Source organism: Parasteatoda tepidariorum, chromosome 6 (genome assembly GCF_043381705.1).
Source record: "Parasteatoda tepidariorum isolate YZ-2023 chromosome 6, CAS_Ptep_4.0, whole genome shotgun sequence".
Lineage (NCBI taxonomy): Eukaryota > Metazoa > Arthropoda > Arachnida > Araneae > Theridiidae > Parasteatoda > Parasteatoda tepidariorum.
In genome coordinates this window covers 49,347,377-49,369,007 of record NC_092209.1, presented here as the reverse complement: position 1 = coordinate 49,369,007, position 21,631 = coordinate 49,347,377, and the positions used below count along the sequence as shown (strand labels likewise).

Below are 21,631 nucleotides of genomic sequence, written 5' to 3'. Positions count from 1 at the left end.
CTTTAAAACTGTTACTGTGTTTTGATTGCATTGCATAAAATAATGTTTTAAAATCATATTTTCTTCATTTGAAATCGGCACTACCTGTTTATCGGCAAAATAATTTTCAAATTCAAAACAGTCATTTTCTTTTTGTTGAATCACTGAGTTAATCAATTCAGGAAAACTGATTATCAGATATAATTCATTCTGAGATAAGTTAATTCATTCTGAAGATTCACCATCTGGGTGTGCATTTGTTGTAAACACTTTTGTCCAACTTCTGTTAAATGCAGATAAAGGTTAATTAAAAAAGTATTTAATTTAATTTTAAAAACTCAAGTTAAGATACTTTAATTTCACTTCATTTCAAACATTACATACTTAGCAGCAATTTGTGGTTCATTTTTTTTCAGGTATGATTATATTTATAATTTATGTAAGGTAATATTGTTATAGCTTATATTTGTTTTTGACATAATATGCCCCAAAAATATTTTAAAATTGTCCTATTTTCTCTTTTTTTAATAGCTACTGAATGTGATTATTCATCTGTTGGGAAAGCTGATTATCAGCGACACTGGAGAACAATCATTTGGGTGTGATTTTTGTGGTAAACATTTCAATCGAAAATGTCTCCTGATAAGCCACATGAAGGTGCATAAAAGGAAAATGAAGGTTTTTTATCAATGCACTGAATGTGATTATTCATCTGTTAGGAAAGCTGATTATCAGCGACATATGCTAACTCATACTGGAGTGCGACCATTTGGGTGTGATTTTTGTGGTAAACATTTCAATCGAAAATATACCTTGACAAACCACATGAAGGGTCATAAAAACAGAATGAAGTTCTTTATTTAATATTGAAAATTTGTGCTATTAAGATAATTTGGTTTAATTTCTATGTATGTGTACTTAGCAACCATTTGTGATTGATTTTTCAGGCATAATTTATGTAATTTATTCATTTATTTAAAGTATATTTTTGTTATGACTTATTTTAAAACAGGGTGCATAGCGTTTTTAAAAAGTGCTTAAAGGTGCTTATTTTCGTTTTTTAAAAGCCCTTAAAAGTGCTTTTTTCATTGGGTGTTTTTAAAAAGTGCTTAATTTTATCATTTTCAAAATGAGATTTTTCCTTTACTATGTTGATTTTTGCTTCGAATAATGCAGAAAGAGAGGGCTCACATTGTTCTGTTCTACGTTTTCACAATTAACAACCCCAGTCTATATCGGCGTATTGTCAGTCCGTAGCATATTAAAACAACATTCGTTTAACATGATTCAAAATTTCATGATTTTTGACAATTGTAAAAAACAATGCCAAAAGGTTTTTTTTGATGTGACGGTTAAAAGAAGATAAAACCGTTAATTGTCAAAAACTTTCCAACCCTGCCTAATTATGATATTTTTTAAGGTGCTTAAAAATATTTTTTGAGTGCTTAAAAGGTGCTTATTTTTTGTTGAATAATTTGGCTACGCACCCTGTAATATCAATTAATTGTTGTAGCCTGTAATTGTCAAATTTTTCAAAGTAATTACTACTAATAAAATGTATTTTAAAATTATCCTTTCTTTTCTGTAATAGGAACTACATGTTTATCTACAAAATCATCAGCAAATTCAAAATGGTTATATGCTTTTTATCAATGCTCTGAGTGTGATTATTCATCGATTCGAAAAACTGATTATCAGAGACATAAGCTAATTCATACTGGAGAGCGCCCATTTGGGTGTGAGTTATGTGGTAAACGTTTCAATCGAAAATCTAATTTGAAGACTCATATGATCGTTCATTTAAGTAAAAAATAACATTATTTGTGTTAAAATTTTGAATTTAAAACTACAAAGCACAGGATGTTTTTTTACCAAAACATGGGTCATTTTAGCTATGTTTAAAAACATATGATTTATTGATTGATTTATACACTGTAATGTTATTCTTATTATTTTCTCTACTACTAATTGCTACTTGAATATTATTTTCTTGTAACTTTACTTACGACGTCAACTATTATTTTCTCTAAGCTAATTGATACTTGTTATATTATTTTTTTGTAACTTATTTACTTTAGGCATCAATTATAATTTTCTCTAAATTAATTACTAACTGTTATATTATTTCCTGCAAACTTATTCATTTTAGTCATAAATTATCATTTTCTACAAATAAATTACTAACTGTTATATTATTTTCTTGTGACTTATATATTTTGTCTATCTATAATCACTTTCTCTCAGCTAATTGTCATATCATTGCATATGAAGTAATTTTATAGACGAAAACTTATCACAGGCAGAAATGTAATGTGTTTTTAAAATTTTATTCTTTGAATTGGATAAAGTGTATCGTTATGCACATGATTTTGACGTTTTCTTTGAAAAATTATAATTAATACTAATATTGTCAGAAAACAGTGTGTTTTTCAATGGTATACCAAAATATCTGAACCATGAAAAGGTTGATGTATTATGAAATGTAAGCAATCAAATCCTTCATTTGAGTTAAAAATGGAAAAAAATAATGCACTTAATATTTAAAAAAATTAACTTTTTAATTTTAATTATAAGTTTGTTTGCAAATTATTTATTTTGGGTATTTATAAAGTATTGAAAATTAATATGCTACAACAGAAACAGGTTAGATTTATGGTGCAATTGAAAATTGGTCATCTGAAATTTTAAGGAAACGTGTATCTAACATGTATATTTACTTATTTTAAGGGGCAACTTGGGTTACTTTTATTCTTTCATATTTTAAAATCTCTTGTCGTAATGACACAAATCTATGCTTTCAAATAAAACAAGTAAAAATCAAAGTTTTGCCTGCTATGATTAAATTTAATACTGTTTAAAAATACAGTAGAAGTCCGATAACCCGGCACGTTTGGGACCGGCTCAGTGCCGGACTACCGAAAATTCCGGTCTATCGGGTGGTAATTATACGAACAATTAGGTTAATAATTAAACTAGCAAATACATACAACAAAGTTTATTTTACATTTAATATAATTTATGTATGCGTACTGTAAAACATATTTCACTTAGATTTAAAAAAGTCACGAATGTCTTTTTGTTTTCTTGACTTTTGGCATTTTTGGAGTGTTGTATTTTTTACCTGGTTCCAAGACAGTGCAATAGCATAGACGGCATCTTTTACTGTAAACTTTTTTTGAAAATCAGTCACGTCACAGTCGGCATTTAACAGGCCTTGAATAAAAGACCTTCTTTAAAAACATTTAAAATTTTGAATAACCCATGGGTTGAATCAAAGATGCAAAGATGTTAGGTGGGAGCAGAGTAGCAACAATATTTCCAGAAACTGACTCATCTACTGGCGGGTGGGCTTTGCAATTGTCCAAAAGAAGGATGGCTTTAGTACCGAGCGCTTCCGGATGATCCCGAACTACCCCAAAAACTTCCGAATAGCTCTCGAGCGTTTTTATTTGCTTTAAAGACACACTTTTGGAGAAAACCAAAATTTTTACAATTTTCCGGAGCGATGCCGGACTATCGGGCATTCCGGACTGTTGGATGCCGGACTAATGGACTTCTACTGTATCACTGATATTAATATTGCAGATTCTTATTTTTTTTAAATAATAATTTCTTTATTTTAGTTAGGTTTTATGCAAGTAACAGTTATATAGCTAAAAAATCTTTCTAAAAGATGCTTTAAACTTCAGAAGTATGTTTTTTTCTAAAGAACTTAGAGGAAAACATGTTATGTGAAATAAACCTGTTATTATACTTGAATGATTTCTTCATTTTTTCCATAATATATGTATTTATAACACTATTTTTGTGCATATAATCATGTGAGCTGATGACAAGATTATTTCTTTTTGTTTTTTCTAATAGATTTTTTTGAAATTTTCATAGTTATTTCATATTATATTTAAAATTATTCCTTTTTTTGTCAATTTTTTTCTTTCTTTTTTTCATTTGTACAGTGTTTTTTTCTCCCTTAAACCATTGCTTTAATTGTACTACTGCTTATATTGTGGCATCCATAACATCCGAGGCATGTCATTTATCAATTAAAACGTGATCGATTTGATTTTTAGTTTCCCCGTCCGGGAAGTCCATGTTTCCTTATGAATCCTCTTATGATCAAAACATGTACCTCTAATAATCACATTGTTGCTAGTTGCAAAATCTACCGTTCTTACTCCATTTTCGTTTCTGGTTTCATGCAGGCTAAACCAGCCTGTAGTTGGTCTAAACCAGGGATCTCTTCATATTTTAGCATTTAAGTCTCTTAACAATATCTTTACATCATGTCTTGGTACCTTTGAAATTTCTTTATTGAGTTCTTGATAGAACTCATTCTTTTGTTCTTCCTCAGCATCTTCGGTAGGAGCATGCACACTAAACAAGTTAATGTTGAAGAATTTAGCTCTCAACCTTAATATACACATTCTTTCATTAACTGCTCTAAAATCAATTACTTCACTCTTTACTTCTTTTCTCACAATGAATCCTGTGCCGTGAGAGTTCCTAGAAGAGCTGGAACTGTTGAAAATAGTATGATTTCTAAGATCAGTTATATTGCTCTCTTTCCATCTGACCTCTTGAATTGCTAAAACGTCAAATCTATATTTATCACAATGCCTCTGCAGTTGTTTCACTGCACCCGTTCGAAATACATATTCCAAGTTCCAAATCTCTGTCTGTTTCTGTTATCCTTCATAGCAGTCCGGCTTTTTCGCATTGTTAGTGCTTTCAGAACAATGGATTTTTTACAGGCTTTATTTTTAATTGTAATTTTAGCTTTATTTCTAATGCTAAAAATTAAAACTAATACAGTTCGATTACTCGTAAACCACAATGCATGTATTAAGCTTTCAAAATATGTACTTGTTGTCAATGCTCAGTTATTACAGAATTTCATATAGGTACAGCAAAAAAATATATGTATGAAAAGTTAAAAGATATTTATGCATTCATTCATTTGTTTATTTGTATCACCTTTAGTATATACATTGTAATGTAAAAAATTGATAAATATTAATTACACATTACTAGTAACTTGTATTTAAATTTAAGAAATCTATTTCTTGTTTATTGAATTTCTCTGAATCTGGGAAATAATTTCATCTTTTAAAAATAATGGCAATTTTCAACCTTTATGATTCATCATTAATAGAATTATTATTTGTATAAAAATCATTTCATCGGTAATTTGTGGAGTTATTGTTTTGTTATATGCTTTATTTTGTACTTCAATTTATTAAATTTATGTTCTTTATTTAACTTCTGTTTTTTATTTTGCATTTTCTGTAAACACAAAACTAATGTGTAGTGTTCAGAAAAATAACACCCCAAATAACTTTTAATCTAACAATTGGATTTTAACTTACAAGGTCTCAATCTTAACGGTTCAAGAGAGTTATCTCATCTATATTAAATAATTAGTGCAGTCGATATTTTAGGTTACAAAATCTGACACAAAAACGTACTTCATCTGAGTAAACATACCTTTTTTTGGCAAATGATTCCTCACCCCAAAAATGTATGGGGAAGCCGCAATCTAGGAAATATGTTACTTATGGTTTGGTGAGGAAAGCTGCTTAAAGATTGAACCCCTTATTTTAAGTATTTGACTTTGTAAAAATGCTGTTACTCATTAACTATTTGTTCGATTTTGTTTAAATTTTGTATTTTGAAGTATAAAATTACATTCTTTAAAATTATGCAAAAATTTGTATACTTTGTAATTCATAAATTTTTCAACATAAAATAATAATAAAAAGTTATTAAAGTTTACTTTTTGTGTGGAAATATCTTTGGAAAAATGATTTTTATAATTGTGAGCAGAAATTTTTTAGTTTGCTTAAAAAGTTCTCGAGATATAGCAAAATGCAACAAGAGTAAAATTAACATTAAAGGGTCCAAACTAGAGACTGCTCACCTGAACAAACTATTAGGACTATATTTCCAAGATTGTAATTATTCCCTATACTTTGTGGTTAAAAATCGTTATCCTTCGAAAAAATGCATGTTTATGAATTATGATGTTATGAGAAAATATGATTTTGTAACTTAAAATATTGTCTGCACTAATTAACATATTTGAGATTACCGGCTCGAACCATTGAGTCCTAATATGTGGTCATTGGATTAAAAGTTATTCAAAGTGTTTGTTTTATATTCTTCTCTTTTCACATGCTGTTTATTATTTTTGTTTCAATTAAAACATTATTTATGAAATTTCTATGTTGCTTCAGTGTTGCTTTGTTAGACTTAGTAAATTTTAAGTATTAATAAGCCTGGATTAAATTTTAGAATTTCGTTAGTGTTAATTGGTTAGTGATTTTTTTATAAATTGAAAATCTATTAAATAAATTTTAATTCTTGTTATTATCAATAAATTTTCAAAACTAAAAATTCTCAATTTAAATTATGTGTATTTTCAAACTTATTAAAATTTGCATTAGCATCTACACTTATGTATGATATTCTACATAATTCATTTACTATGCTTTTTGAATGTAAAATAAAATGTTCAATTGTTTCAATTTTTTTTATCATCTTGCATTTGGTGAATGGAGGAGACATTGGACACATGGTAGAATTCTCTTATAGTTGAATAGAGTTTAGCGTTTGAATGAACAATTCTTGCATGATGTATAGAGAAGTAACTAATATTCTGCATTTGTAAAGTTTTATTACCAAATTATCACAAATAGGCATGCACTAAACATAATACAAATGATGTTCCACTTTTTTAATGTTTGCAAATACATATTTTAGTTATAGTGCAAGCTATTGAGGAATTTTTTTACTAAAACTATTTATTTAATAGACCTCAAGTGCAGCTTTTATCTCATTTGGACCAGTACACATTCTAGTGTCCTTTGAAGTTGTAAATTAGTTCTTGCTAACCCTGTATTTTAAGGTATCCTTTCTTTTCTTTACTACTATTATGTCTTAAAAATTCTAGATATTTTTCAAAGACATTAGTCCAAAATCTCTTTCCAAATATCATTGTCTCATTCATAAGCTGTCAGCAATTTTGCTTATAGCTGTTATATCAGGTGCATTCTGCCGTGCAATTAAAAAAACAAACAATGTAAGTGCTTCATGACCGATTCCGAGAAAAATGGCTTGACAACTATATTTTAATGCTACAAATACTCAAATATAATTTGAAAAAACTGATAAAGCAAAATTTATGCTTGAAAATTTGTAGCTTATTATTCAAAAATAAATGCCAAATGTATAAAAATCTAAATTTTGAATTTTTTGTTAGTTACACATTGGTTTTTCTATTGAACAGCAGTATTACAGTAATATGTGGTAAGTTGTTCAGGTACACCAAGGAATTGAGAATGAAACATAGACTTTAAGGTACTATTTCTTAGAAAGATTTAAAATTGTAAAATAAATTACTTTTTGAATTACTAGTGAAGGGTATTTTAATTAATACTGGAGAATGAATTTTATTCCACAAGGAAGCAGGCTTTTAAAAGAATATTATAGTATGCAACAAAATTTAGGTTAGGTTTTTAGGGGTTTTTTTGTTGATAATATTCATCAAATATAAATTTTTAGCTACCGTTAGTGTTGACATTTAAAATATAGGCTAGTAAAACTTTTTTTCTTATGTAATTGGAAAAAGTCTATGATTAGGAGTCTATCTATGAATCTTGTTTGAAGGAAGCAAGATTTTTTTACCAAGGACAGGTGACACTGAAGAGAGATGCTTGAGGCCTTCAATGCCCCCTAAAGAAGATAAGTAAGTAAAAAAGTATACTTACAATTTTAAATAAAGTGTGTGCTTGGTTACCTATTTTTAAAAAAATTTATAAAATAATGTTGAAAGTTCATTTCTTAAAACTTTTCTTGCAGTATTTTTATGTCAAAATTCCTGGTATTTGTAAGTGGCAAAAATGATTGTCAATGTGTTTTGTAGATTCGCTCTCTTTAAAGTTTTCAAACTTTTATTCACAGCCATAACTTTTTTAAATACATGGCAAGCAAAATTCATAATCCTTAATATTTGATTGAACATGTGTTTGTTCTATGTTTTTTTTTTCATAATTTATTTTAAATTAATTTTTAAAAATAGTAAATTAGGCAAGTTTTGCTTAATACTAATTATATTTATTGGTTTCTCTGTAAAAGAAAGTTTACGAAAAAAGTTCCTTAATTATTTTGAATTAGAAAAGAATGAGTTTAAATAATTAAAAATAAATATAATTTCAATTTTTTCTACGTATTTTTAGTTATATCATGATTTTTTTTAAGTTTGATTTTATCATTCATCTATTTACTATGCTTTCTCCAATGCTTAGCTAAGTAACACTCTACTTTCATTTGTTTAGTGTTGTTTGTGATAAGCAGACATCATCAATATCATTGTATAAGCATGTAAATAGTATGTTTGATTGAGTTTTCCAATTAAACTTGTTAATGCTTATATCTTATATTATTCATATTATTCTTCATATAATTATTTTTATTCATATTATTTAATTTTTTCCAGTTGATTAATTTTCTACTATAAAATAGATATATATTATTACAATTAATCTATATATATTATTACAACTAATCTAAAATTTTATTGTTTCATAACCCCCCAACAGTTTAAAAGTACAAGTTTTCTTTCTGTGCATAATTTTCTTATCTTATCTAAAAATATTTTGGGAACCTATAGTAACTAATTGTGTCTGTTTTTAAAGAAGTATACATTATTATGTTTCTGCTTATTTTACATTATTTCTGCTCAAAAAAAAATGAAAAAACTAAATTAAATTTAGTGTAAAAGCATTCTTCCATTGTTTAAATTATTATTTTTATACTTTTTTTGTATTATATGATTTTCTTTATCTTATTTTACTTATACTTCTTAAAATAAATTATTATTTAAGAATTATTAATAATTTGAAAATAGTTATTATGTAGTAATATAGTATGTACATTATGTTAACGAGCAATAGTATCAATTAAGCATAGTAATTACCATGGGATTAAATTCTAAAGTCTATGTAATTTAAGTTAATAAAAAGGGAAAAAAAGGCATTTAACATTAGAAGGACGGAATGTGAAAAAAACAGCCCTTTTAAAAGTTCTAAAAAATACTCAATTCTTAATACTTATCATTGATACTTATCATTAGAGTGATTTACATTCATCTTACAATGCATACTAAAATTATTAATGAGAAAATTATTTATCGTTAATTTTTTAAAAGTTTGAGCTTTTAAAGGGAACAATTTGGTCTTCTCTGTCTTTCTTGTGTTAAATAATACCTTGACATATTTTATTTAAATAATCCCGAGAAACTGAAGTGGTAAGCTGATACTTAATTAAAAACTTCACGTGCTCCTAAAATATGCAAGTTAGAAATAACAGTCGACACGTTTCAAGCGCTCAAAAATAGTCGCCCATTTTCAAGACTAGATGTGAATATTCACGTCTGGCAATTCTTGAAAATGAGTGCCTGTTTTTAGAGCTCATGAAACATGTTATTTCCAATTTGGATATTTGTGAATCGAATGAATTTTTTTTTATCAAGTAACTCTATAGATTTTTTCTTGTAAATTAAATTGATGAATGTATTATGATAAATGATTTTATTTAATTCACTTCAAATTAATGACAAATATTTTTGCATTATGTTTATCTAGGTATTTGCGATCCATATATCAAGAGACTAGTACCCAAAACATTCTATATGTGCTCATATTGTGACTTTTCATCACCTAAAAAGTCTAATCTTCAGAGACATGAATTGATTCACTCTGGTTTACGTCCATATGTTTGTAAGGTTTGTGGTATGGCTTTTAACAGGCAAGATAGATTGAGACATCATCAAATTTTGTCTCATTCAAGAAACGTGTTTAATCTCATGTAGTTCTATAGGATAAAGAAAAATGTAAAAATCGCAGCATATTTATTCAAAATTTGTGATTGATTGTTAACTAACATTGAAGAAAGCAATATTTTCAGGAAAAAAAAGTTTATACATTTTGGAAATGTTGATTATTTTATGGATGTATTTCTATTATTTCTATGTTTATTTTGTTTTATGCTGTTTAGTTTCATGAACTAATATCAGTACTCTATCAAAAGAAATTTTAAACTTGTTTTTTTTTTATGATTTAGGTTTTGTTTTTTCCTTAATCTTTTGTTTCTTCATATTATATAAGAAAATATCAGAGGGATAAAAAAGATCTTTTAAGAGTTTTTAAAATTTATTCATAAAATTATTTTTAAATTTTTTTTAGTACAAATTGCAGCTTCTTCAGGTTGCATAAAAAATAGATATTTTGTTGTTTTAATGTTATAAAGAAATTGACATAAATTTGTCTTTTTTCTCCATAATATCAACATAATGTTTTTTTAATCATTATTAATATTTTAGTTAAGGATACTAGGTTTTTTAAAAAATAAATTGTTATTAAAATGTATTTTTTTTTTTTGAAATAGTATTAAAAAGTGCAAAATTTGATGAATGATACTCTATCTAAAATTTTAATAAATCTTAGCAAATTTTCCATTGTATAACAAAGTAAACTTTACACCTGTAAAGAATTGATAGAAAAAACTTTGAAAATTTGAATATATATATGTCTTTATAAAGGTGGTTTTTTGTTTTAATTTGTTTTTAGATTCATGTGTAGTATTTGTCATTTTCATGAACTTGTTTATTGTTTTAGATTTTTTTTTTGAGTGTACACACTTATTAATGTCAAAAAAACTTTTTTTTCTCATTCAAAAACTAGATTCTCTTCATCCTGATTAATAATTACTTGATAAACTGGTTTATCAAGCCTACTTTTCTTAATAATTATGATCAATAATTTATGTGTGTTCATTTTGTTAATTGCTTAAAAAGTACCACATGATCAAAGTTTTACATACTGAGACAAAATCTTAAAATTTCATGAGACAAATTCAGTTTTAATTATTAAAAAAAGATTTAACGTGCAGATTTAATTATTATTATCATAATTATAAAAATTTAATTGATTATTAAATCAGACACAAAAGATATTTTAAATTTATAGATATTTTTATGACATCAGACGCAAAAATGTCTTTAAATAAGCAAAACATTTTTGCTACACATTGTGTTTTCTAAGTCTAAAAATATGGCTCTAAAATAGAGTAATTACCGGTTAGTGGAATGGTCGAACGTTTGAATGATATTAATGTTATTTTCAGTTTTTCTGTATTTATTCTTATATAATTGCACAAATCAATAAATTTTAATCGAAAAATTTAAATGTCGCACAGCTTAATGCAAAAGATAAGTTTTAAAATTACGTATGTTTTTTTTATCATTTAATCTAATAATGTTTGTATTATTTTGAATATTGGCAATTAAAATGATGTGACTTCTGTATTTAAACAGAAAATTAGTTGAAATGATTATTTTAATAATGTTTTATTGTCTTTTTAACTTGTAAATATAAGTTTGAGTTGCTTTTTGTTGGTAAAATGTTTTGTGTTTAAAAAATTTTATGCTTGGAACTGAACAAATTTTATGCTCAGTAATGGTTATATTATTAATATATATTTGTAAACCACTTTGTTATTCCTAAGGCAATTGTGTTATTTAATAAAAAAATTATTTATGAAAGACTGTTACTAATGTGTTTTTCTTTTTTATTTTCTTTTTCTTTTTTTTTCAAAAATGTAATGTAAAACAATTATAATGATTTGAAACATTTTCCTAATGATGTTAAACTGATTCCAAATTAATGTTAAACCAATTATAAATTAATATTAAATTTTTTAAACCATTTTATATCAGCATTTGATTTTAATTTCTCTATTAATAGCTAACACATTGACTTTTTAGTTTACTTTCATTGTTAATTAAATTATTAGAATTAATATAATTTTTTTATTTGCTAAATTTTGAATTCAAGTTTTGCTTTGAAAAAAATAAGTAAATATTAAAATAAAATGAGTTTTAATGTATTCATCAATCAACAATGACTGTTTTGTCTACCCAAGTTTTCTTTTATGAAATAATGTCTCTTTGAAATATTTCTTTAACCTTTGTGCAATGAAGTCAGACATGATAATTTTTTTTCCAAGTTCAAATTTGACAAAGATAAATAATTCGCTAGAAAAAAAGGAAATTATTATTTGACTTAATGACTCTTGTTTTCAAGAGAATTTATATATATATGTTGAAAAAAAAACTTTTAAAGGTGTTTGCCCATGAAATTACGAAGATATTTTTTTATTTTTTTTAGTTTGGGAAAAAGAAATTAATTTTGAAAAAATATTTTTCTTTTTTGTTCAAATATTTATTTTGATTACATATATAACTATGATAATAAATCTATAATTGTATGTATTGAGTATGTTTCAGTGTGTACATAACTGCTAATTTATACCCTATTTGTCAAAATTTTTCCACAGTGCTAATGAAATAATAAAGTAGGTAGGATGCCAGCACTTCAAGAAACTTATTTAAAAAAAATGTTGTGTATGTGAGTTATTAGTTTATTGTGGTGTTCAATATAACTTAAAACAAATAGATTAAAATAAATATAAAATTTATATAATATATTAAAATAAATGTTGCTTGCTACTATTAAGAACACTCTTTTCATAAAGCATAGAAGCTGGCAACTACATGGTGCGAGTATATATATNTATTATATATATATATATATATATTTAATATTTTACAAATACTACAGAATACTTAAGGAATATGCGCTAAGTAAGAAAGCATAGCAAAGCAATTTCCATCCCCACTAGTAGGTACACATGAAAAGTTTTTAGCAATATTACAATAAACTACACTTTTAGTAAATTGTGACATTTTAATGTAAAACTGTTTTTTAGTATTGTTTCCATATAGGTATTTTCAAAGTTTTATAATACTATATGGCAATAATGCTACATCGCAATATTTTATGACTATAATACTTTATGGCAATATACTGTATGGAGCAACATACTATACTATATGGCAATGCAATGCACAGAAACACGTTATTACACGTATACAAATGTTGATGTTTTCATCAAAAATGCTCTCCTTAATAATTTGGAAATATGGCTTATCATTGTAGTTTCATTTTAAAGGCATTTAGCCTTTCAATTTCAAGAGCTTCAATTCTTTCATTTAAAGGGCTTCAAATGAATCTCCCTTTATTTGAAAGACTCTTGCCCTTTAAATGAAAAGAGATTTTTTGTAGCATAAGTGCAAGTCATTTAGAGTAATGATGCAGCTAGCAGGAGGTTCTCCAATTTTGTAGTTTTATTAGAAAAGTTGGAATACAATGTGAAAAGCTTATTACTACAGAGCCATGTAAAGTCATAAATTTTAGTGTTGCTTTATAAAAATTATTTTCGAAGATTTCAATATTTTCCATTAAAAATACCCTTTAAAGAATTAAAAAAAAACACTAATTATTTATTTGAGTTTTTATGTATTTTCTTTTTAAATCTTTCGTTAAGTTTCCCAACTTTTCTTTTTTTATTATTATTGATAGTTATTATTTTTTGCAATAATCTCTTCATATAATATTAATAAATATTTCGTTATAATAATATGATATGTCAAATAATCCAAATTGTTAAGTAAATTTTTATTTCTTAACATTTATGTGTGTAACATAATTTTTCTCTCTTCCTAGATTCTGTTTCACCAGGCAAGAGAAGCTCTCCTAAATCAACTAAAATTTTCTCCTGTGAATGGTGCGATTATTCTACAATTATAAGATCTCATTTAAAAAGGCACATACTGATACACACGGGGGAAAAACCTTTTCAATGTTCAGTGTGTGGAAAGTGTTTTAATCAAAAATCCATTCTTCAACGACATTATGTTGTGCATATGAGAGAAGTTGAGGTAAATTGGTAAAAGGATTGTATTCAAAGAAAAAAAGTTTTTTTTAAAAGGTTTTAAACTAGTCACTTCAGAAGGGTAATGCTTACTTTCATGATTTTACCTAAAGATTTCTCAGGTATTTAAAAAATTATACTTTTGTTTTCTGCTTTGATTCTTTCAAATAAACTTTTGTGTTTAAATTAAATGTTAGTTAAGTTTTGTGTAAAAACAATACGACAGGGGGCGTTGCGTTTTTAAAAAGTGCTTATTTTCGTTTTTTATTTTTCATTGGGTATTTTAAAAAAAGTACTTAATTTTCCCTTTTTCAAAATGAGATTTTTCCTTTACTATGTTGATTTTCTCTTCGAATTCTGCAAAAAGACACGCATTTCACATTGTTCTATTCAACGTTTTCACAATTAATTCAACCCCAATCTATTTCGGTGTATTGTCAGTCCGCAGCGTATGAAAACTCCACTCGTTTTACATGATTCAAAATTTCATGATTTTTGACAATTGTCAAAAACAATGCCNTTTTTTTTTTTTTTTTGACCTGACGAAACAAGAGAAAACCGTCAATTGTTAAAAACTTTCCAACCCTGCCTAATTGTGATATTTTTTTTAAAGTCAAATATTTTTTGTTAATAAGTTTTTATATAAAGTTAAATATTTTTTGAGTGCTTAAAAGGTGCTTATTTTTTGTTAAATAATTTGCCTACGCACCCCGATAAAAGAATATATTTTTTTCAGTTCTACCTAAACTTGCAAATATAATTCAGACATGAATTTGTAATAATATATATGGTGGCACAACTCAGTGGTACAAAATAAAGTGTAAAAATGTCTTCAAAATTTATCTCAAGCATTTTATTTTACAACTGCCGTTGAAAAGTCGACCCGATTCTGAGTTTGCAGCTATCAATGTTCAACTCTGTAGCCATGTTTTTTAAAACCAACCCAGAAGACAAAGGAACTCCTGGATTAAGCATTGGGGGAAACTAGTAAAATGAATTTACCTAATTTTGAGAATTAGCAGTACCCGCAAAAATAATTTTGTGTCCAAAAGTGTTTCAACAATATTTATGTGTTGAAATCTGATAAACTTTGAAAAGGAATAATGCCAAAAGGAAATAAATAAACTGCACATATGTGTCACAGCCACATGGTGTTTTATGAAAATACAGTTCCTTTTGTATTGTCTCATAAATTTTATGTATTCATTCATGCAATTTTAAATTTGTTTTGTGATTTTATTTACTATGTTTCCTGCTAATTTATTTATGTGTCATTATTCTTTTAAACAAACTAATGATGTAGTATTCTTGAAGAAATATTATTTATATGGATGTTTTTAAAATAGTACTGAAATTTAAAAACTATTAAAACAGAGAGGATTGCTTGATAATTACGTCAGTTGAATTAAATGTAAAACAATTAAACAACATTTATTAAAGGCCATGTTGTGAAACTATGAATTTAGAAAATGCTTGTGAACCTTTTATGTTTGAAAATTAGTCCTGTTAAACTGTTTAAGACTACTGTTTAGGAATAAAAATAAAAATTATAATTGTCAACAATCTAAGTCTCTTTATTGCTTTACTAACTAACCTAATAAATATTGCTTTTTATATAAATAAACGTGTGTGAAGGTTTATGAGGAAAATGAGTATTTCTTTATGAAAGGTTTTATAAAGGGGTATCAGGAAAAAAAAGCATACTGATTTAAAAGTCGAAGAATCTGTCATAGTAAATTATTCCTTCCTCTTACATGTGCTTTCATTTGTCACAAAATTGTACTTGTAGCTCCATGACCTCCTGCCCACACAGGGCTGTTGCTTTGCTTTACTTACATATACTTATAATAGAATAATTCTTACAAATATTGATAACCTACTTATCAGCTGTGGCTTAATAGCTGAAAAATACTATTTAAGCAAAAAAAAACACATTTTTTCCTATGTTTGTATCAACATGCCATGATGTTATTAAAGTAAATAACTGTAGCTCTTCTGCTATAACCTTATTTGCGAAAAGATATTTTCAAGTTTTGGAATATAGGATAAAATTTCTTTATTATTTTTAATGTTTAAGTACATGACAATGTAAAATTTCTGAAACTTATCTGTTTATTTAAAATGGAAAACAAGAATATTTTGTAAAAAAAAAACATTCTCACTAAGTTTAATATTTCCTAAAGCTTATTTATTCAAAAATACAAACAATTTGTCTTTAAAAATTCAAATTTGTTATTAAAGTTCAAAGTACTGTACTGTCATGTTTTTTCTTTATAGCTATTATATTGTAACAGCAGTTAGTAATTATCCCTTAATAACCATTATGCTGCAGATAAAATGAGCTATTGTAAAATTTCATTAACCAATTGTCTTTTTTTTCTCATAAATTCTCCTTATTTATGCATAAGTATGCTTTCTGTTATATAATAAAAGTAAACTTTTTTTTGGTGACAGGTTTCCAAGGCCTACTGTGGGAAAATAATCAGAATTTTAAGAAAAATTGGAAGACTTACTCTTGTGAATATTGTGACTATACCACCTCAAGAATTGGGAATTTCAAACGTCACAATTTGATTCACACTGGAGGAAAACCATTCTCTTGTCATACATGTGGAAAACGTTTTTCACAAAAGTCTAATCTTAAAGTCCACATGATTGTGCACTTGAAGAAAAAATTAACTGACTATTAAAAAAGAAGCTTTTGTAATTTATGCTACTGAGTTGAAAGCGTATGGAGTTCTTAATAAAACAACGTAACTTAACTTTAAAAAAATCTTTTCCTATGTTGTCTTTCCTTGGTAATTGTAATTGTATAATTTTTTATTTAAAGCAATAAATTTCATGTAATGTTCTGCCACAAGTTTTATATTATGACATCTTAATTATTTTGCTGTGTTATATTAAGTAATTGATGTATGATATATTAATGAGTATGTAAATTTGATACATGATTAAATGTTCCCTTTAGTTAAAAAGAAAAGGGAAAAAATGCAAGATAACTATATTGTGAGTGATTAAAAATAACACAAGCATTAATTTATAACTTGGGAAACGTGAAAAAATTTTAATTAATGTGTTCATATAATAATTTTTTTAAATACTTAAATTGGTAGTTTTGCTAACAGCATAATAAACAAATTGACCACAGGTTAATAAGTAGCATTGTTATACTTCATTTAAATGTACAGTGCTAAAAAAAAAAAACGCGGACCACCCTGAGTAACTTTTGATCTAATTATCGGATATTCACATTCTAGGACTCAATCTTAATGGATTGAGAGGGTGACTTTAAATATGTTAATTAATTAGTGCAGACAATATTTTAAGTTACGAAAATAGGCACATAAATGAACTTTCTCTGAATAAATGTACCATTTTTTCAAAAGACTCGGATTTTTTAGCTTCAAAATATAAGGGGTAGCCGCAATCTGGGAAATATGGTCCCAATAGTTTGGTGAGGAAAGCGCTCCTATGTTTGAACATCTTAATGTTGATTTTACTTTTTGCGTATTTCGCTATATCTCGAGAAATTTTTAAGCGAATTGAAACATTTTTGCTCTCAATTATAAAATTCGTTTATCCAAAGATAATTCCATGCAAAAAATAACTTTTAGTATATGATTATTATTTTATTTAGTTTCTAAAAAATTAGTAATAAAAATTGTAAGGTATACAATTTTTTGCCTAATTTAAAAGAATGTAATTTTATATGATAAAATACAAAATTTGAGCCAAATCAGTTAAGTAGTTCTTGAGAAATTAAATTTCAAAAACGTCAAATATTTAAAATTCGATTTCTCAGGAACTATTCAACCGATTTTGCACAAATTTTGTATTTTGCCATGTAAAATTACGTTCTTAAAAATGTTGCTAAACCTTACAATTCAAATTTTTTTTTGACTATTATTAAATGAAGTAATAAATATTTACTAAGTTATATTTTGCATGGAATTATCTTTCGATAAACGAAATTTAAAATTGCGTGCAAAAATTTTTCAATTCGCTTAAGTACTGAGATATAGAAAAGTACGCAAAAAATTAAAATTGGCATTAAGGGGTTCAAAACTTAGGAGCGCTCTTCTGACCAAACTATGGGGACCATATTTCCCAATTAGCGACTACATTTTGGGGGTTAGAAATCTGAATCCATCGAAAAAATTGCATGTTTTTTTTCAGAGAACGTACTTTAGATTTCGTAACTTAAAATATCGTTTGCATTAATTAATTAGCCTATTTGAGGTCATCCCCTCTCACCATTAAGACAGTCATAGAACGTGAAGTTCCAATCATTAGATCAAAAGTTATTCAGAGTGGTCCTTTTTTTTGTGTTTTTTTCACACTGTACAATAATTTGTGCCCATCTTATATTTAGCAGTACGATATTTCCGCTAAGATTACATAAAAATGTGTGCCAAAGAAAAACGCTATATTCATTTACTAAGCATTTGTAAGTATATTATTGTTATATCTTCTTACAATAATATTTAATGTGAATACTAAATAGCTTGTGTGTGACGAACATGATTAAAATTTTCTAAAAAATTCTTTTAAGATAGCATTCTTAATTACTCAATGTTTGTAAATTGATGGCTATTTTTTATTCTCTTTAAACATGCCTGTACTGAATAACAACTTCACTATTATTTTATGGCAGGTTTGCGAGGTATGAATCTGGAAAAAAGACCGGTTGTTGGAAAAGGTTGTAAGATTTACGTTTGTGAATATTGCAACTACAGCACTCTCAGAATCGGGCATTTCAAGCGCCACATTCTAATCCACACTGGAGAGCGACCGTTTTCCTGTGATCTGTGCGGTAAAACCTTCACCCAGAAGTGTAATCTCAAAGTTCATATGCTTGTGCATATAGCCAAAAAATGACTGAGAGTAGGCTGTTGTGTTATCATGTTCCAAGATATTTCTCTAACAAAGATTTTGTTATAATTGTGATTAATCAAATAAATTCTATTAATTTTTATTATTGTCTCAGTATGTATTTTTTTATAAACATGATTGCTTTTTTTCCATTTCTGGTTTATTTTAATAATAGCGTTGAACATACAACTCATTTTTGAGTTCACGGCTATCAATACTCAATTCCGTGGCCTTGTAATTTTGAATTTAACCCAGAAGACGAGAACTCCTACACTGTAAAAAAAAAAAAAAAAAAAAAAAAAATTTCGAGCTATGCTGCACCGTACATTGGTATTCATTTGCTGGCTACATAAAGTCGTGCTCAGTTTTACTAAATATTGGTGCTTTTACTAGCTCCAAACAACGAGAGAAGGTTGCACCAAAAATCGGAATTTTGAAAAAGCCTAAAAGCGGCAAAAAGTTGCAACAAAAATATGTGTTTCGAAGGGAACTAAAAATGGAGGTAGGTTGCACCATGATTCGGTATTTTTGAAGGGAACTGAAAGCGAGGAAGGTTGCACCATTATTAAATATTTTTAAAGCGCCAAAAAGCAGAAAAAGATAGCATTATTAAATATCTATTAGAAAAAGAGGAGATTATTTAAATCTATAAAAATTAATAAAACTATTTTTATTTTAGATATGTTATGTAATATATATTATGTAATATATATATTAAATAATACATCTAAAATAAGAATAGTTTTTTTAATTTTATATATTTAAATAATTAAATTATAATTTGATTTAAATTATCGTCTCTTTTTCTTATAAATATTTATTAATAATGCTAGCTTTATCTGCTTTTTGGCGCTTTAAAAATATTTTCGTTCATATAAAAACTTTCTTTCTTCAAATTGATATATGTAAAATTTGAATTATTTTTTACGTTTCATTTAAAGCACCAACAGATGCTCTAGAGTTAATACCGCTAATGTTTTAAAGAGAAAATAAAAAAGAATTTTAATTTTAGACTGAATCAAATTCTTATTACTATGTATTTTGAAATTATTTTATTATTTAAAAATGAAAATATTAATTTCACAAATAAAATTGTATATAAAAAAGTAGACAAATATTGTATTGGTCAACCCCCAATCTCTAATTCAGGAAACATTCTAATATTAATTACATTGGTGTATGGAAATATTAAATTTGAAGTAAATTAAGAAATGTAAAAATAATGAAATAACTTGGAAATATTAACAAAAAATATGCAGATCAATATTTAAACATAATTTATTCATTTACAATCACTTTGATATTTGTGTACATAGACAGAATGTAATAATTGCAAAATCTTAAAATTTAAATATACTTTTTATACATATCACAGCATTCATTAAAAAATACAAAATATTCACTCAAAAATATGATAGATAGTATGTTTTTGCTACTAAGAAAGGGCATTCAATTCAAACTTATTTTAAATTCACAGTAATTTAAATAAAAATTATCGTTATGCCGCAATGTTTAGAGGTTTGAAATTTGGGATCATCAATATTTAAACATAATTTATTCACTTACAATCACTTTGATATTTGTATACATAGACAGAATGTAATAATTTTTAAGCAAAATCTTAAAATTTAAATGTATTATACTTTTTATACATATCACAGCATTCATTGAAAAAAAAATATTCACTCAAAAATGTGATAGATAGTATGTTTTTATTACTCAGAGAGTGCATTCAATTCAAACATATTTTAAATTTACAGTAATTAGAAATAAAAATTATCGTTATGCCTCAATGTTTAGAGTTTTGACATTTGGGTTCATCTGAAAATAATTTTCTATATTTTAATAAGATACTAAATATCTTGATGCTTTCTGCCTCATCTGAATTTTAATCTACAATATAGCTAAATTGCTTTTTTACAAGCATAATTTACTGCTTGATAAAAAAAGTAAAATTTCACACAGTTTGGAAAAAAAATACTGTAATTTTTTTTTACAAATTAATAAATGATGGTGAGTATTTGAGAAAAACCAATATTTTTATTACATATTCATTATTATAGCATTTCTGGTGCTATTACTTTAACTATATCACATTTTTCAGTTGATTGTAAAAAACACAACAAGATTTAAAAAGATTACACACAAATCAAATTTTGGAGCTTATTGACAAAAGAATAATTGTTTTTTCAAACACAGGTTCTTCATTCTCAAAACTTGAAACTATACAAATTCCTTGTTTGTAAGCTGTTCTTGAAACTAGTACTTTTCAAGTGTGAAAAAGCTGTTTATAACCTTCTGGAATTCTGGTAATTTTGGCAGAATAAATATTGTTATCAATAGGTTCGGCACTGGGTATAACAATATTTTTTCCTGTGTCTCTTTCTCAATTAAAATCATTGAAGTTGTTGGTGCCTTTGTGCTAATGGAAGAAGATTAAAAATAATGTAATTTATGCAAATAAAACGTGCAGAAGAAACAAAATTTGAATCCTTACTATTTTAAAACATAAAAAGATCAATCAAAGCAAGTCATATTTTAATTACTGTTTTTAAAATGCAATATAAAAAAAATTGAGAAATTGTAGTTCTCATGTTAAAAAATGTTAACATTTCACTACCTAAAAAAAATTTAGAGACCAACTATTTATACAGGGGGGGGGGGATTTTATCTTAAGCCTCCTTTCACCCACAAAGATCCCGGAAAGGAAAGAAAGATATTGATATTTTAAAATATTATTAGGGTAAACTAACCAGTGAAGGAACACAAGCTTCGCTTGCCTTTTAAAAAATCATATTAATTTCAAAATTCGTAATTTCAGTTAAATGACAGTGTCAACATATTTGTTACTAATTGCAAACTATGCAAAAAAATTGTAGAGAACTTACATAATATTGTTTTAAAGTTTTGGAGGTTCAAATAACAAGTAGTGAGAAGATCTAAGTACACT

The 21,631-nt window shown here is 26.3% G+C and overlaps 2 long non-coding RNA genes across 3 annotated transcripts in view; one reads left to right on the top strand and one right to left on the bottom strand.

Moving 5' to 3' along the window:
• Window positions 1-368: 368 nt before the first annotated feature.
• On the top strand, window positions 369-18,784 carry LOC122269972 (uncharacterized). Of its 2 annotated transcripts, XR_011637006.1 has the most exons (3): window positions 369-6,883; window positions 13,602-13,931; window positions 16,264-18,784. It is a non-coding gene; the product is annotated as an uncharacterized lncRNA (long non-coding RNA). The 2 variants fall into 2 exon arrangements; XR_006225515.2 differs by lacking the exon at window positions 369-6,883 and having other exon boundaries at window positions 8,159-13,931.
• A 1,917-nt stretch (window positions 18,785-20,701) lies between these two features.
• The window catches only part of LOC139425759 (uncharacterized), a 2,739-nt gene continuing 1,809 nt past the window's right edge, over window positions 20,702-21,631 (bottom strand). The window contains exon 2 of the long non-coding RNA XR_011636906.1: window positions 20,702-21,103. This is a non-coding gene — a long non-coding RNA (uncharacterized lncRNA). The remainder of the gene's footprint in view (window positions 21,104-21,631) is intronic.